The following is a 19999-nucleotide window of genomic DNA, read 5'->3' on the forward strand; positions in this document are numbered from 1 at the left end:
ATTCAGTTGTTCTAAGTTTACGCCACATTACTCGAACCTTGTGTATTTTTCTCGTTGCCTTAAGTGAGCATTGTTACATCATTAGTTTCTCATAGTTGTTAAAAGTTCTCGGCCTCTGTTGGACATTTTATATAGGTGACCAAGTTAGCACAAAAAAAAAAAAAGAAAACAGTAATAAATTTGAGAATTAATTAAGATCATTGACACAACTGGTTCAGAGTTTTGTTCGTATCAGTAGCATCATGTGAAAGCAACTTTAAAATACGGAAATCATTTTAACCTTTACTCTCTGATTTTATAAATCATATGTATCACATAATATTTGGACTGACCATACACTTAGGGCAGTGTACAACTCATAGAACGAATTGCTATCACTCACATACTAAGACAATACGATATCTATTTAATTAATCTTTCCGTTTTAATAGAACAATGCTTTCTGGTTACCACCTGCTGATCACAGCACGTAGAGAGATGACAGCTTATTGAGTGAAATTCATAGTATTAAATTTCCGTACATGGTTACCTTGTCTAACAACCCTGAATATGTTAACGATTTTCGTGACTTATTGCGTGGTCACTGACTTGCTGGGAATAGCATGTTTTCCCAGAAATATGGATTAGAAAGAACAAAACGACGTTACACAGGTAAATATATATGCACACAAATATATTTATATACTTGTGTATTTTCTATCCATCTACACTCGGTTTCGAGATCTGACATACTTATGGTATATCATCCTTGTTTGTTTGTTTCAGAATTGCGCACAAAGATATCTAAGGACCACCTGCACATAGTCGTAAATAATTCTTAGCTGTTGTTTTAGAGGGAAGGTTGTTAGTTAATCAACAGCATTCACCATTACTATTGGGCTAACCACACAGTGAGAGTTGAGAATCAGTGTTATATAACATAGACCTTCAAGAGTTCAAAGTGCAGAGTGCGTTTTTGCCGAAAGGGACAACAAACCATGCATCTTGTGATTCACAGTATGAGCACGCTAGCTCCAAGGTTAAAGCCACCTCACGTCAATCTTGACTAAGAGTCGAACTATATGATGGTGCACGTGCAGTTCAAGTAGCATGACCAATGACGCTTACACTGTTTAGTAGCAAATGTTGAGTTTGTGTTCAGTTTGAAACTGACACTTGGTTGATAAACAACAGCGCAAAATCACTAAATCAGCAAACATATCATTATTCTAGCAGAAGCAAAGAGGCTAGCATTGATAAGAAATACTTTAGTGATGAATAACATGTAAGTATCGAACAAAATTGTCCTAATATTCTGAAATTATCAGTTTTTCAAAGCATAATTCTGGCCTGTACTTGAAAGTTTCACTTTTTCCAAATAAACTTGATTAGCATTAATAAATATTGTTTGGAAAAGTTAATTACCTAATTTTTAAAATCAAAAAATCACTTTCGCAGCGTTACCGAATAATAAATTGTGCCACTGGATACGTATTCTCTATGGTATTATTGCTACGTTGCAAAGCATTAAATGAATTTGTTTTGATAAACACAAGAAGTACGTTATATAAAATCAGGTTCAGATGTTGCAAGTATTTCACACTTGGACTCATTCATCATAACACTCTTTTCCAATCATCAACAGTCCAGTTTTTGTACTTTGTGGCAAATTTCAGTCTTTTGACAAGAGATCAAAGTAAAGATTTTTTAACTACTACACAACCAAATATAACATTCTAGTTGAGTATTTTTGATACTGTAGATCTGGATTCTTTTCTGTCATTTGGTACATGGTCGTTTATCTCATGCGTAATATCAGTGGCAGTCTTCTTTTTATCCAGAATACTGCATAAACAAAGATACTTAACATCAGTATCATTGAGTTTAAGTATTCTGCCTTTTCCTTTCCTACTTTCAAATATATCTGTCTGTATCTCACGATTTAGGGTGTACATGACAATGTTTGGGGAACAGTTCACGTCTGCAGCAATTTCTCGAAGAGTCCAACCAGCATCATGTAAAGCTTTCATACAGATTGTCTGCTTTACTGGCAATTTTCTAAATGTTTTGGGCCGTGGCATAACAACAAACTTAATATACTGTGTTAAACACTGTTTTAATTAAGGTTTATTTCTGGGGTGATATTAAATTTATTTCTTCTAGTGTATACCTGTACCATATGCTAGATTCTATTCATATAGTTAAGACACTGCTTGACAATGGGCCCTAAAGTTGATCAGTATGTTCATTCAAGGAGAACTCTTATGACATGCCCTTTGTACAAGTTTATGGGAATTCTAAAGAATGATAAGCATTTTTACCCTGACTCATTCATTTGTCAACAGGGATCAATGAATCATTACCATAGTGTTGAAATCTACATTCTGTAATGACATGAAAGAATTGACCCCACAAAATGGAAGGAGTGGCAAAATAATCTCTTTTTCTAACACTTTTCTACAGTATTATAAAATTCTATGAGATTGGGTAAATAATCTTCAGAGTTTGTAACTGATATATCAATGAGTTACTTTTATACACATTTATATAATAAAGTTGAATAAATATTTAAAGATGAAAAAAAATTACTAAAGTAATTGTAATCGATCATTTTAAAGCATTGTTTAAAACCATAAAATTAGCATTGTTTCCTGCAAGGTCTATTAAAATAAAATATTAACCATTCAATAAAGAGTAAGTTGGTTACGCTTAACATCGTGAGTATAATGGGGGAAAAAGAACGATAGAATAAGTAATTGTTTGTTTTTGAATTTCGCACAAAGCTACTCGAGGGCTATCTGTGCTAGCCGTCCCTAATTTAGCAGTGTAAGACTAGAAGGAAGGCAGCTAGTCATCACCACCCACCGCCAACTCTTAGGCTACTCTTTTACCAACGAATAGCGGGATTGACCGTCACATTATAACGCCCCCACGGCTGAAAGGGCGAGCATGTTTGGCGCGACGGGGATGCGAACCCGCGACCCTCAGATTACGAGTCGCACGCCTTAACGCGCATGGTCATGCCGGGCCTTAGAATAAGTGAACACAATAAATTTTACTAAGGGGTTCTATTTACAAAATGTCTGTTTATTTCAGATATTTGCAAAAACATACACAACAGCTGTACTAGTAAATTGATGAACTGGAGATATATTAAAAATGCCAATGTCTAGTATTTCATTTCCACTTTGGGTAACACAATGAAAATTTGAAATTCACCTGAATTATTCGGAAATTTCACATATATATGTTTCTAGTTGTCTATGTAGTTCAAAAAAGTAAAATGTTAGTCAACAAATATAGCTACGATCCTTTCACTTTACTACCTATTGTTCTGGGTCATTTCCTAGGGTATAACATATAGTAGCCTTTACCGTTAGCAAGTTAAGTAACAGCTTGAGTATATAATATTCCTTATTTTTATATCGGAAGAACCGTCAATGATGTCTATTACTCATTTACCGTAAAAATGATAGCATTACATATACTTGTGTATAATGTTGTTATTTTAGTTTGGATCAAATAATGGTCTTCATAGTAAGTTACTTGTGTGTTTTCTTATGGTAAAACCACAATGGGATATCTGCTGAGCCCACCGCGGGGAATCGAACTCCTCATTTTAGCGTCGTAAATCCGAAGACATGCCGCTGTACTAGCGGGGACATAACAAATTAAGTAAGAGCTTTAGTGACAATTCTAGGTCTCCATTAATTTCTCCAGTTAACATGTGAGAGAAGCAAATAGTTCTTTATTAAGTTTTCAAGTTAATAAGTGAGTGAAGTTAATAATTCTTCATTACGTTCTCTAGTTAACAAGTGAGTAAAGTTAATAGTTATTTATTAAGTTCTCAAGTTAACATGTGAGTGAAGTCAATAGTTCTTTATTACGTTCTCAAGTTAACGTGTGAGTGAGTCAACAGTTCTTCATTAAGTTCTCAAGTTAACCTGTGAGTGAAGTCAATAGTTCTTCATTCAGTTCTGAAGTTAACCTGTGAGTGAAGTCAATAGTTAGTTCTTCATACAGTTCTCAAGTTAACATGTGACTGAAGACAGTAGATAGTTCTTCATACAGTTCTCAAGTTAACATGTGAATAAAGTCCATAGTTCTTCATTAAATTCTCAAGTTAACAAGTATGTAAAGTCAATAGTTGTCCATTAGGTTCTCAAGTTAACATGTGGCTACGATCCTTTCACTTTACCACCTATTGTTCTGGGTCATTTCCTATGGTATAACATATAGTAGCCTTTTCCATTAGCAAGTTATCTAACACTTGTGTATATAACATTCCTTATTTTTATATCGGAATAACGATCGATGACATGTATCATTCATGTACCCTAAGAATGATAGCAATATAGATATTTGTATCTAATGTTGTTATTTTAGATTGGAACAAATAATGGCCCAAATAGCGAGTTAAGTAAGAGTTTTAGTGACAATTCTAGTTCTTCATTAAGTTCTCAAGTTAACAAGTGAGTGAAGTCAATAGTTTTTATTAAGTTCTCAAGATAACATGTCAGTGAAGTCAACAGTTCTTCATTAAGTTCTCAAGTTAACATGTGAGTGAGGTCAATAGTTCTTCATTAAGTTATCAAGTTAACATGTGAGTGAGGTGAATAGTTGTTCATTAAGCTCTCAAGTTAACGAATGAGTGAGTCATTAGTTCTTCATTATGTTCTGAAGTTCACATAAGAGTGAACCCAAAAGTTCTTCATTAAGTTCTCAAGTTAACAAGTCAGTGAGGTGAATAGTGTTTTTGTTTTTCTATTTTTACAAGCAAATGTTTTTTAGTCATTTGAATCTATATTTCCAGTAAAGGAAATGTCTTTCATCCTTCTTGTTCACCATCCTTTGGATTGTTTTGCATAAATAAAATTGACTTTTACTTTATTAAATGATGCTCAATTTGTTTGTCCATGAACTTAGTCACATTCAGAATTTAGATTTACTCTGCAATTTACTCTCTGAAAAAATTCTGTTAACTCCATTATTGACTTGAAAGGTTTGTTTAGGAACATCGCAAAGAAAATATTTAGGTGGTATAGCCACAATATGTTATTAGATTTTCTTAATGATTGTACGTCACCTTGCTATTCTCGATTGTTCTTTGATATAAGTCAGAAAATCATCAAATGAATAAATATCGAGTTACACAAATAGAAAAGTATAATCACAAGAAAGAGCCTGTATCCTCAGAAATATGGCTGCCAGAAAGACAGTTAGGTCTTGGATAAGTCCTTTGCTGAATATCAGGCTTTCACCAGTGATAAAAAATTCTATGACTGTATTTTTGTTACACTTGTAGACTCTGGAAGAGAAGAGAGATCTAATATCTGATTTGCCCAAATAAGCTTTCCCTTGAGGGTCGATCTCAGTACACATAAAATATAGACAACTTAGAATAATCATAATGAGTTGAGGTCTATTGAGCCTGAGATTGTAAAAGATGAGAATATATGAGAACATTTAAGAAGATCTACAGTTTCTGCTGGTAGATGATGTCCACTAACAAAAAGAATACGTCAAGTACAATCTGGCAAGGAGGTGGACCCATGGGACAGTTATAAGCCTTTCTATGACTGGGGCTGTTCTACAGTTTTAATCATGGACTATATAAAGTTTGTAATAATGCAGATCCAGTGTACATACATCATGCCCATAGCAACCAACCATTCTGCAGTTAAGGGTCAGAAATCTAATGCCCTATTGAACTTTGGAAGAGACCTTGAAAATACCTTTTATACTTTACCAACAACGTTTAAGATTTTCACTCTGGTATTGGTAAAACCATTGTGAGTGGAAGATTAATTCTATCACCATAGACCACTTTAAGTGAGATTAGGCAAATGACTTGACAAACATTTAAGGAATTTCAAGTATGTTGATTGTCTAACAACTGACTAAATTGAGTCATTTGGAGGTGGAGCAACCTTAAACTTAGAATGCAGTTGTGGCCAAGTTGCACTTATATTTTGAGTGGTGGAAAAGCGAGGTACCCATTTGGCTGAGTTTAAAATCTTGAAAGAGTACTTGGCCACTTATAAAAAAATTTACGTCAGTTGCATGAGAAGACAATGACTTCAGCAGATCACAAGGATATCTTCGTAGATATTTTATTTGAGATACTACTAAATGGACCAATGAAACACCACACGGGTAACAAAGACATTTCCTTTGATAACTAGGTTAGAAATTGTATCTTCAAGTAAAACACAAAAGAAAAAAAAAACTTGGAGTAATAGTTGGAACTTAGACAGAGTTCTTTCTTGAAGTGGCTACATCACAAGAAGCTCAAGCTTTGCCAAGGATAAGTCAGTGGCAAACATATCCTGTTGCTGTGACACAGTCTCTTTGTGTATCTGCGATTTAGCAAGGTTCACCAGCCTTCTCATGACGTTTATGCAAGAGCAAAGGCAGATGATGTTTCCTCTTAAATATCACCCTGGAAGGCAGGATCTAAGGGTGTGCTTTGAGTGTAGGCATCTGGGTCACTTCGAAGTGAAACCCATATCTTCCTTTACAACCAAATAGACAAAAGTCTTGATTCCACATGAATGCCAGAGTAAGGTCATCAGTAGACTACTAAATTATAGGAACAAAATACTCTACTTGTATGAGACACTTTGACGAACAGCCTGGACCTCAAAGAACTGTATGTACCTAAGTCCATGGCCATGGAGTTGAGTTCCTGAATGATACTATTTATAGCCATCAAAACTATGGTCTATCTTGCAGTGTATTAGGCACTCCAAGTAAACTCATCAGTAGCTGACCACATGTTTGAAGGCGGTTGTGTAATTGAGTGTAGGAATGTGGTCAACTACCGGTCAGTAACACTTTCTTTCTCTGTGAACCTGACAATGACCGAAGAAGGTCGAAACGTTGTTCGCTCCTCTACTAGTGCTTTCTCTATCCATGCCACCCATTTTTAAATATATAATTTTCTCTACAAGTGGGTTTTCTCGTCATCACGGATCACGAACTGGAGAAATATTCGACATTTTTGTCTCGTCATTTGACTAATAGCTTATTTTCGGACCAAAATTCGACCGCTTTTTTTCTTCGGCATTTCCTGTTTTAAAACATATAAAATGACTGTTGAATACTATGGTTTGCTTATTTGCTGCGTCCATCCTGGAAATCGGACCCTAAAATTTAGCGTTCAAAGAATACTATGGAAAGATCAGGAAAAGATTCTACGCACCATATTGTTATTTTACAATTGTAAAATGCAAAAGTGCTTCAAGTGCAATAAATGTGGATGAGACCATGATATGGTGTCCATAAGACCACGATATGGTGTCAATTGAAAGAAAGTTTAGAGAGAAAAATAAAGAATACAAAGAATATTAGTTTCTTTTTTTTCGAATTGTTATTTGTTTGAAATTAAACATAAAGCTACACAATGGGCTATTCGTGCTCTTTTCACCATGGGTATCGAAACCCGGTTTGTAGCGTTGTAAGTCCATAGGTATTCTGCTGTGCCACTAGGGAGGAGCTTTTCTTCGAAAGCAATAACTTCCGCTGTCTTGTACATTAAAGACAGCGATTTAAATGTTTGTTGGTTTTTTTCATTTTTCCCTGTAATTGTTTTTAATTAAATACTCATACTTATTGTTTACATTGAAATATTTAAATATCTGGCCAAACGTACATCGAAAATATCAATAGTCAAAATGTTCAACTTTAATAACCAATTCTGAAGTTGTATTTAAATCGGTTTCAGTTTCTATAGACCTAAGTGTGAACGATACAACAATCGAAAGTGTAAAATTTTCACTACATTTTAGCTGTTTCTGCTAGTTAAGTTTCAAATCCAAATCCTAGCATGTGAGATGATTTGAAATTATGTACATTGTTTTTTATCTCAGAAAAAAATACGATATTTTTAGCGTCTCGATAATTTTAACTCTCTTATTTCAGACGATGTTCAAACTGCCATCGCTATTTTATCACCGGACGCCATGTAACTTTTATCGGACAACACTGTGCTCTATAAGATTTTCTGCACTTTTGTGTGGAAACTTTGCTCTTAATATCTCATAAACACCCAACTCCTTATTCCGTAGATGTAGTAACCAAATGTTGATTTCAAGATGTATGTCTTTTCAGTGACTTTCGCATATACCGATTACAGTTTAATATTAACTTTGTCAGACAGACCCTAACTGCAGGAACAACACGATGAAGTTTGAAGAAGTTGTATAATTGGTTGAGCTTATCGGTATTCTGTTTACCTTGCCTTCAAACAGCTCTCTCTCTTATTGACAAAGGACCAGGATTTCGTTACACTGTAATTATGTCTAAAGAATTTGAACAACGCGCAATTTTATCTCCAATCAAAAGTTTTGGAAGTCCAGAAATTTCTGGTGTCAACATTTAGAATTCCTCAAGAAATTTTTTTCTTTATTCCACACACAAGACACTATGGAAGTGCTCATAATATGTTTAAACTAGGCAATTCAAGTAAAAAAAAAACCGTCTACCTGCTTTTAAATCGTTTGTTAGTTGTTACACGTTAAAATTAGCTGAAGAACCCATCCCCTGAACTAAAGTCATGTAAATTCATGATTAACAATATGTTATTTTTGGATATGAAAAGTTACTTATATTATATGTAATTATATATAAAAAACATAAAAACTGTAAAACACAAAATGTGAAACAACAAATTTGTATGTACCTCCACACGTGGCCCGGCATGGACAGGTGGTTAAGGCACTAGACTCGTAATCTCAGGGTCGCGAGTTCGCATCCTCGTCGTACCAAACATGCTCGCCCTATCATCCGTGGGGCGTTATAATGTTACAGTCAATCCTACTATTCGTTGCTAAAAGAGTAGCCCAAGAATTGCCGGTGAGTGGTGATGACTAGCTGCTTTCCCTCTAGTCTTACACTGCAAAATTAGGGACGGCTAGCGCAGATAGCCCTCGAGTAGCTTTGCGCAAAATTCAAAAACAAACAAAACAAAAACCTCCACACGTACCCAATAAACCTTCTTGCCAAGTTTAGTAAATATCAATCAAAAAAGGGGTGGTGAAATAGCTGTAATTAACGTAAATACGCCCAAAGAACTGCAGAACACAAAATCTGAAACTAAATTTGCATGTATCTCAGCCTGGACCCAACAAATCATTCATCAACAGGGAGCAAATTATTGGTAAAACACAAAGAAAAGCACATAAAACCCACAAACGCAAATTGCAGAACTTAAAATTTGCATGTATCTCTGCGTGGACTTAATGAACCTCTATACTACACCAACAATTACATAGACGTACAACAAACAGTGCTGTTATAATTATATAGATACCAACTAGTTTATACAATATATCACACAGTGCTAGTTGTTTTATACAGATTATTCCACATCTTTTGAACAAAATACCACCTAATACAAACGATAGTTCATACAGATTATCTCACAATGTTTGATGGGTTATACAGAAAATTATACAACTCTAGCTATAATAATTTATACTGAATATTACACAATACTGATACTGAATAGTATATTACGTTGCTAGTCCTATTAAAATGTTGCGTAATGCTAATTGCACTATATTACTGAATAAAAAAGATGTTTTATTTCTTTATATGTCGTTAAGCACAAAGCTACACAATGGGTTATCTGTGCTGTGCCCACAACAGGGATCGAAGCCTGGTTTTATTATTATAAGCTACGTTTATTTACGAAAAAGGCATTCTATTAAGTACGTCATGTTAAAATGATTTTGAATATGTAAATCAGTAAGTCGTGTGATAAAGACACCCAACATAAAGTCGTGAAACGGTATGCAGACAAAAGAAAGATCTGAAAAACTAATGGAAAAACTTAAAGGAAATTTCGAGAAAGCAACTAAAGTTAACTTATAATAATACTTATAAGTATTTCAATATTTCGCCGGTTTTAGGTGTTTAAACAAGAATGACATTGGTGTTATTCATAATAAAAACTGATCGACATTGAAAAGTGTATGTAACAGCCATTTCCAATAAAAAAGATCCATACACTCAGACCATCAAAATGTGGCCAGACTGGGAATTTAAAATTTCAAAGACGAGGATGCTCCTTGTGACTAATGACATTAAAAAATAAAGAACATGGATTAACTTGAAAGAGAAATAGAACCAACCAGTAAGGGACCTGCAAGAAGACGTATCCCAGCTTTGATAAGCAAAGTAAACCGCTTATAACAAATTACACAACCTAGTGGCAAATAGATTTCTTGGTTGCCCGTTTCCCAAGTAACAGTATGCATCATAATAAAGAAGGATCTCAATATTAAAAAAAGACACAAATCACGTGTACACATACTTCTTTTACAACATATCAATTCAATTCTTGCATACCTCGTGCAATTGAACGATGAAATGGGTATTGATGTTAACCTATATATCTATCGTTCAAGCTGCCGGGCGCAGCACCTATGAATTTCTGTGCGATTGAACTGTTGAAACAGTCGTTCGAAAACAATTATATTCGTACACTACATAGATATATAACGGGTGGACGAGTGGTGTCCTTTGGACATAACAGCTACTTGGTGCAGCCTTTTGCAATGGAACCTTCGATGCAGTATTATTGTTAGAATACCCGATTTTCAGGTAGTGCAGTGTTTCTTAACTTCCGGTCTGTCACAATTACCTTTACGGTAATTCGTGAGATTTCACAGAAACAAACAAAATGTGACAGAATATTTATGTGTGAATTGTGAGTTTTTTTTGTTGTGGTCCACAACATTTTGGGGAGCAGCGAGTCGGCCCTGGGATCAAGAATATTAAAAAACGCAGAAATAAAGTATAACTGGACGTGATGACACAGAATGTAACGATGTGGTAAAGTTTGAAATAGTTTTAGTTCTATAAATATACGAAATACCATTAGAAAGGTAGTAAATGAAGTGGGATTCATTAAATGTACTGTAACAAGCACTTTTGGGCATGACAAAGTTAGTGCCAAATGGGTTCCAAAAATTTCGTCACCTGAGCAAAACAAAATCCAAGATGTTGAAAGCCAACGGCCACTCTAAAGGTTTTAATAGATTCGTAACTATGAATCAGATGGTTCACTACTTCGACCCAGAGACAAAAACGTAAATTTGCAATGGATACATGCAAGTTCACACACCTCAAAAACGTTCGGGCCACAGTCCTCTCTCATTAATTTGTTTGGGACGATAAGGGTGTTTAATTAGTTGATTATTTATGAATGCGTTAAACTGTTACAAAGATTACTTTGCATTCATAATCAATAACTTGCGCCAAGAAGTTAAAGAAATTAGAAGAGAATTGCTCTAAAAGGTGTGCTCTTCCATCAGGACAGTATTCTCTTCCAACAATGCAATGTTCTTTTCCAACATGTGCTCTCCAACATCACAATTTTCTCTTTCATCAAGACAATGTTCTCTTCCATCAGGACAATGTGTTATTCCAACAGTACAACCCTTCATCTCACAAATCGCTTGTTGTTTTCAACACCATCCACCATGCTGGCTTCAAATTTCTCAGTCTCCCTCGTTACTCACCAGATATAGTTCCAAGGGACTTTTTGTGTCTTCCCTAACATTTTATGCTTTCCACGCTTTGGTTTTCATGTATCAAATTAAACCGATTGTCTTGATTTTACCTCACTTTGGTTTTGGTGTTTTAAAATTAAACTGTTTCTTTTGTCCTTACCACACTTTTATTTTCACGTATCAGATCAATTTCAAATATTTATAACTGTGCAATTCAATTATTAATGTTCAAATAATGAAAATTTCGAGTTAAACATAAATTTCTACATTAAGATGGATGAATTGTCATGTACAACGTGAATGAAAAGTATAATTATTTCTATCATATTAGCATTTTCCAACTAAAGACAGTAAAATTTACTCGAAACAGAGACGAGCAAATTGCTTTTAACAAGAAAAAGGTAAAAATTACCGGAAGAACAAGATTGCTAATGACCCAGTGAAGGTCAAATATTATGTATTGAGTCCCTAGTGAAAGTGGAAGGGAAGGGTAGAAGCAGGGGCCAAACAAGGGGCAATGTACATGAATTGATTCACCTCGACTCTACGACCCTAGTTACATCCACGTCGCAGCTTCTTTACACAAGGTCAACCGGTTGCTCACATACCTCACTGTTATCGAATAACAAGATGAAGTTGACCAATATTTAGGTGAGCCATTAAGACGCTAGCAGCTTCTTACGTAATTTAACTCAGAGCAGGAGTTTGACAATTGTTCTTCGCGGGTATTGGCCGAAAGATTATAAAACTCGTTTGATTAATGAAAGGCATTGGCTTCTGACATAGCAAACCAAAAGATGGCTTCGACTTAATGTTTTCGGCACTACTTTGCTAATCATCACTTAACTTAAAACTTACAGCAACTGAAATACAGATACCTATTTAATGACGGCCACTTCAGCCAGAAATACAGGTACCTGTTTCATCCCAAATAACGCTCACTTCAGCCAGAAATACAAGTACCATTGTCATTTCCAATAACGCTTACTTCAGCCAAAAATACAGGTACCTATTTCCCCTCAAGTAGCCCCCCCCCAGTGGCTCAGCGGTATGTCTGCGGACTTACAACGTTAAAATCCGGGTTTCGATTCCCGTGGTAGGCAGAGCACCGATAGCCCATTGTGTAGCTTTGTGCTTAACTCAAAACAACAACAACAACGTAGTATATTTGAATAATCCAATCAAAAATTGGGCCCGGCATGGCCAAGCCTGTTAAGGCGTGCGACTCGTAATCTGAGGGTCGCGGGTTCGCAACCCCGTCGCGCCAAACATGCTCGCCCTTTCAGGCGTGGGGGCGTTATAATGTGACGGTCAATCCCACTATTCGTTGGTAAAAGAGTAGTCCAAGAGTTGGCGGTGGGTGGTGATGACTAGCTGCCTTCCCTCTAGTCTTATACTACTAAATTAGGGACGGCTAGCACAGATAACCCTCGAGTAGCTTTGTGCGAAATTCAAAAACAAACAAACCCCTCAAATAACACTCTCACTTCAGCCGGAGATGCAGCTACCTGTTTTCTCTCAAACAACGCTTACGTCAGTCAGAAATACGAAAAGCTATTTCAACTCAAATAATGCTCGCTTCAGTCAGTAATAAGTTTAATATCTTATGGAAACGGAATTATATTATACAAAAACCTTTAGAGAATGGTTGTTCAAGAACAATGGCGAAATACAAACTAGTTTTTTTTCATCTACAGCGTGTTATACCAGTGTTATTCTAAAGAACTAGGCCGATCATATAATGAATGAATAAGATAAAGTACGACCATTCTTTATTATTAAGTACTGTGAGCTTTTCGACACTCCACATATAATGAATGAATAAGATAAAATACGACCATTCTTTATTATTAAGTACTGTGAGCTTCCTATAACACTATTATTTCAAAACATAAATAAAAAATACGTACGACCTTTAATTGCGATTTAAATATACATTGCTTAAAACATTAATGTATGGCGTAATAAGGGGAAATGACAAAGTTTCTTGGTTGGAAAACGTTCGGATTTTTTTTCTTTACTCGCTTTTAGTTATCTCTCTCACCATCTGACTCGTCTAAAGGTTTTAACTTGTCAATTCTAAATAAAAATGTTACATGTTCAAGGTAATTTCTTAATAGGAAAACTAAATTGTAATATACAAGCTATCAGCAGCTATTATCGTTTTATATATACATCATCTGGTATTATTGTGTTATAATGCTGTATATTATTATATAGTGTTATAATTGTCTGCTTTGTTTCAGACGGAGCAAACCAACTTGTAGACACCACACTTCAAGTATTATTTGAAACCAAACCTTTCAGTGCTTGTAATTATATTTTATAAATATGGTTAAGCATCATCTAAGTTCTTCTTTTAGCTTCTCATAGTAACAACACGGCTTTAAAGATGTCTTCTATTTATAGCAATATTAATTAATAATGGCTACAAGTTTAACTTTACAGTTTAAAATTCATTTTAAGTTTAACAAGCATTTACTACCTTGTGCATTTAGATATATTAAATTACGTGTCACACAGTTAGCACGTATTGAGAAAATAAATTCCTTATCTTTTGCTAACTTATCACAGAAACACTTCAGTTAAGTTTTGTTTTGAATTTCTTCATAAAACAAACTTCAAACCGTTTTAAGTCTACCAAGAAATAAACAAAATACATACACTTCATGTTTTATATTATTTTGATTTTCGATGCTTAGTTTTTTTCATTTATAATTTCGCGACAAAAAAGAACATCGAATTTAATTAACATTGTCATTTGCTTCTAATTAGAATGCCGGAATTCTTCACCAACTAAAGTGCTTTGCATGCTTCATTTTTAGAAAATGAGCCATTTCACGCATGCGTAACTTGCTGAATCTTGACCACTCCAGATAACAGGACTTAAAAATAAATTGGTCGACTAATAACGCTACCGCTTTGCTTTATAAGAGTCGCATTTGGGATGAAAACTCAATATCTATTGACAGTAAAACAAGGCACGAGAGGCTGGGTACGTACGATTCACGGTATTACCACGTGCAGAGGAAAAAGCGCTCAGTCATATATGCACCAACAAAGCGGGTTAGAAAAAGAGATTGGCGATTCCCATTATCTAAAAAGAGGGAGAGTGAAAATAAAGATGTGCCACATAAAAAACTAGTAGTAAATATTTACTTTACTTAATCGTGGATCACAGTTTCAAATTTGTATCACTGGGGCACAAAGCCTTTAAAGGGGCTTAAGTTTTCACACATAACGCATTTGTTGAGCATTCTCAATAATCAAAGATGTAATACGCAACCACTTTTTGGACAAATTTTCGACGCTATAAATTATGTTTTAAGAGACATAGGTGCTTTATTAAGTTAATTAGAAAGTCTGCGTTTTTTTGTAAATTGTTTCACGAGAATGTTAAGTAATAAAAATTTGCAATTTATATTTTACATATTATATATTGTTTTTATAATATCACAGTCACTAATAAAACAAAACATTACTTTGTGTTTCGACTGTAAAATTTAATGAAAATTACTTGGTCTTTTTTTCCCAATCTACATCCGCTATATGGAACAATTTCCGTTGGTCTATAATAGTCTTAAGAGGGGGCGCTTGCAGCAGTCACTTTCTATTGATTTATTTTAGTGTGCAGCAGCAATCGTTTCTACTGATTCCTCTACTTAGTAAAACGTAGTGAGTACGTTTTTAAAGAAATGATGCATGATAAACAAACAGTTTTTTTTCATGATACACGAGAATCATTAAGTTAATGTTCGAACAGTCAATTACGTAAACAAAATGCGTTTAGTTTTGTATTTCAATTAGTTCATTCTGTTTTTGCTTTGAATTTACAAATAAATTCACCCAACGAAGATTGAGAATATTGTATAATTCTAGCAAGGTATGATTTATGGAAATATCACACATTATATTTAAGTGTATTTAAAATTCCCAAATAAATTTCTTCCACTTTAAAAGATAATGAAACAAGTTAGTTTACACTTTTAAAAGGATAAATTTTTGTCGATTACAAACAAAATGAAACTCAACATGTCGAAAAAAAGTCACTCTTTTATTAACAAATTTTACCTTTTCAATGCTTAACTATTATAGGTGTTGTTGTTCCGTTTAAACAAATTTTATTCAACGCAAGTTTTTATTTTGTTTCGACTTTTCTACAGTGCAGCATTACAGTTCGAGAATCAATAATATGATGTCGACTAAATACAAAAAATAATAATTTTGCATAGTTTAGAAACGTGTCTAATACGTGTCGGTTAGTCTCCCATAGGGGTTTTCCCAGAATTCAAACGGGCAGTTAACAGCTTTATTTAATAAAGCTGCTGAATCAGCATACATGCTATAAAGGAAACTTAATACAGTTTCTAAAAGAACTCTAAAAGGTAACTATATGATTTCTATCAACACTAGATAGCTACTCGCCTTCAAAGTAAACTGTACAGCAGAGTTAATAGAGAGTTTTGTTTGTTTTGGAATTTCGCGCAAAGCTACACGCGGGCTATCTGCGCTAGTCGTCCTTAATTTAGCAGTGTAAGACTAAAGAGAAGGTAACTAATCATCACCACCCAACGAATAGTGGAATTGACCGTCAAATTATAACGCCTCCATCGCTGAAAGGGAGAGCATGTTTGGTGTGACGGGCATTCGGACCCACGACCCTCGGCTTACGAGTCGAATGTCTTAACCACCTGGCCATGCTAAGCCTAGACTAAAGGTAAACAGTAAGTCAAAAACCGCTAATTCTGGGGCTACTGCATTCTAACAGTGCAATTTAACCGTCATGGCAATAAAGTGCGTAACGCAATTTTGTTTTGTGGCATCGAGGTTTGAATCGTGGTTTTTCAGACTCACTAGGCCATTTATAAAACATAATTCATCTACAAACACAGTAGCCTTATTGGGCAACTTTTATATCGTCATAATATATGCTGTTATATAATCTGCATCAGTTCTTTCTCATAACTCTTTAAAGCAGCAATATTTATTCACCTGAAAAATCTTAACATATCTAAACCTATTAGCTACATTTCTGCTACTGAACTATCTTTTTTAAAAACTCAAAATTACTACTTCATGATGTCATGAGTATTCGTCAGTATACAATAAATGATCAAATTAAACAGTAAGAATAAATAATTACATATTAAAACGATCATACTTTATCTCTTCATAACAAGTAAGTCTTGAATATTATTTCTAGAACAAACCCGTATTCAAACATTTCTATAATTTTATTATATAAAGTCTAACCAGCTATCAGGCGCACTGAGACTTTAGCTCTCATTTAATGGGATACGGACAATACCTCATTAGGTTTTGAAAAAAAAAGGACAATGTCTCACCCAAATATTTTTTATATAATCTATATATCTTTTTATTTATTTCTTATTAGTTTTAAGGCATCTTGAAAGTTTCTTTGCAATTTTAGGTTTGTTTGATTCAAAATGAAAACTTAATTATGTCAGGAAAATTACTTCAAAAGTGTTTGTTACAAGTGTGTGTTTTTCTTATAGCAAAGTCACATCGAATATATCTGCTGAACCCACCGAGGGGAATGGAAACCCTAATTTTAGCGTTGTAAATCCGTAGATTTACCGCAGTACTAGCGGGGAACTTGTCGCCAACTGAGAATATAATTAGGAAGGTAATTTGGTAATTATAGCTTGTATTTTTCAAAGATGAGAAATCACACTTTGTTGCATAAAACTGGCGTCGCATAAAAGTTAAATGGTTCTTTTTCTATAAAACAATTGTCAAACACATTTTTCAGTCGAATAAAAGAGACTAAAAATTTCAAAAAGTGAATAGAAAGTACAAAAGACAAACTTACACATACAAAAATTTTCTCTGAACAGAAAACAAAAAATTCGATGATTCAATTCATGTAAAGAAAAACTTAAAGCATTGCCCACAATTGAAGCATCGTTCAAAAACTTCTTGAATATTTATAAATATTAGAAAACTTGTGGTGGTCGACTTCATTTGATTACCGCATTCAAGTCTTATAATTTTTCACAAAGTATGCATCTTATACTTTACCAAAGTAACGCCAAATTTTGTAAAAACTGTGTTTATGAATAGGGATGCAACATCATAAGTTTGTTTGTTTTCAAGTGAGAGTCAGTGATCATGGAGGTGAGACATTGTCCTGGATCCACTTTGTTAATAAAATCTGATCGGAAGTACCACACAAGCTTAAGTGAAAAATCAAGTCACTACAGTTGTCTAACACCTAAGAAGCAGTCGCTCACTTTCAAACTATATGTAACGTTTCTATGGCTAGTCACAACAGTAATATGAATTTCATTATGTAGTAATAGTATGGTCACTTCTTATTCGATATGAGATGTTTATTTCTCGGAAAAATCACCCACTCCACACTGCTTAACAGAAAAATTCCCCACTCCACACTGTTTAACAGAAAAATCACCCACTTCACACTGTCTAACAGAAAAATCACCCACTTCACACTAACAGAAAAATCACCCACTTCACACTAACAGAAAAATCACCCACTCCACACTGTCTAACAAAAAAATCACCCACTTCATACTAACAGAAAAATCACCCACTTCATACTAAGAGAAAAATCACACACTCCACATTGTCTAACAGAAAAATCACCCACTTCACACTGTCTAACAGAAAAATCACCCACTTCACACTGTCTAACAGAAAAATCACCCACTTCACACTGTCTAACAGAAAAATCACCCACTCCACATTGTCTAACAGAAAAATCACCCACTTCACACTGTCTAACAGAAAAATCACCCACTTCACACTGTCTAACAGAAAAATTACCCACTCCACACTGTCTAACAGAAAACTTAATTACTTCTCGTGTGTTCATTCTCTACATTCCTACACCCAGTTACACAACCACCTTCAAACACGTGATCAGCTCCTCTACATAAAAAAATGTTCTCAAACCAAACCAGCCGTTTTAAAATATTTTTTTTTCTCTACAAGTGGGCTTTCTCGTCATCACGAACATTTTCTGATTTATCGAACTTTCTGTTAAAGCATGCTTCAGACTTACGAGTAATGTGCAGCCAACAAACTTAAAACGAACTATTTCTATACACACGAAAGTAACTGCTTTAAGATAACCACAGCTACGCTTATCTTGTCGATAAATGTACAGCCTCCCTACCCTTACAGCTACATTGTCAGTTACGGCCTTAAAGAATGCTATTTGTAGCAAACGCAATTTTTCAATTGCAGCTAACAACAGCGGTCAATGCTTTTGCAAAATATATTGTTTGGATCTTGACAAACAGGTTTGTTTGTTGGTCCTAACAAAGTTGTAGCACTCGGATTTAGGAGGAGCGTCTATGCATAATAAGAAAACACTCAAGTTGTCACCTGTGCTGGTAAACAACAGTGAACCTGTCAAGGCCAATGACCCCGAACATGGGCGCGGCAAGAAGTGAGGGAAGGAAGGGAGTAGCTATGTCAGAGAATGAAGGGGGTAAAGAGACCTCAGTGAAGCTCGGTGACCGACGGCGATAGGCTCTTGTTTTTGTCCGGCAGAAAAAAAGAGACAAAGCAGAGAACTGACTTCCAGGGGTCGTTATTTTCCTGTGGCGGGAGGGTCTTCCGCCTGTGTTAATTTAGCAAGGCCTTCTAAGTAACGCTAACGTTCGTGGAAAAGGGTTTGACTAAACGACATAAAACTACAACCACAAGATGTTGGCCGGGAAGTGGAAATTGCACTCTCCCTCCTGGTCATTTCTTGGTGGTATTTTCAGGTCAGGAGTTGTTTTTCAGTAGAAATGTCACGTTAATATACGAGGCTTAATAGTAAATTACATGAATACGTACCAATTAATGATTCACTATATATATATGAAATACCTGAGGTTAGATTTACTAAAATGCTTACGTCACCTAATTTTATACAGTGATATAATATATTCCATAGACATTATATTGTAACCTAACGTGGGCCTGTGAAAGTAGTTTAATTGAAATTTATACAGGAGCACGTCAATCATTGAAAAATCAGTGAAGCTGAGAAAGAACGAGATTATTTTATTCGTGAGTTATTTAGTAAAATCGAAAAAAGTGAAGTTTATAAAACAAAATCAAGATGAATTTGGAATGTTTGATAACACGTATAATATTTATATGATTTATCTGCATCTAAAGTCTGGCTACTTCTCAAAATCAAAGGTTTATTCAGTTCTATACGCATGTTCTACAACACTGTTAAACTGTCAATTTGGGAACATTAACTACTGTTAAAACCTGTGTTAAACCAGGGTCATTTCTAGATCCCCCGTTGATACAGACTCACGTTTTCACATATTTGTACAAACCATGGCAGTAATAAACACATCCTCCTCGGAACCCTCGTTCCCCGTTCTTTAACCGTTTTAAATTACGATAACATGCTGGATTTCTTGTGTGGAAGACGCAGGCAAGTACGCTAAACCAAGCCTACTGGTATTTCCAACACACCACGAAGCTAAATGTTATTATATTGTAGAACG

The 19999-nt window shown here is 34.9% G+C and overlaps 1 protein-coding gene across 15 annotated transcripts in view; it reads right to left on the reverse strand.

The window, feature by feature from the left end:
- Window positions 1–19999, reverse strand: part of LOC143233936 (uncharacterized) — a 108475-nt gene that overhangs the window by 82072 nt on the left and 6404 nt on the right. The window lies entirely within an intron of this gene.

Source organism: Tachypleus tridentatus, chromosome 12 (genome assembly GCF_004210375.1).
Source record: "Tachypleus tridentatus isolate NWPU-2018 chromosome 12, ASM421037v1, whole genome shotgun sequence".
Classification (NCBI taxonomy): domain Eukaryota; kingdom Metazoa; phylum Arthropoda; class Merostomata; order Xiphosura; family Limulidae; genus Tachypleus; species Tachypleus tridentatus.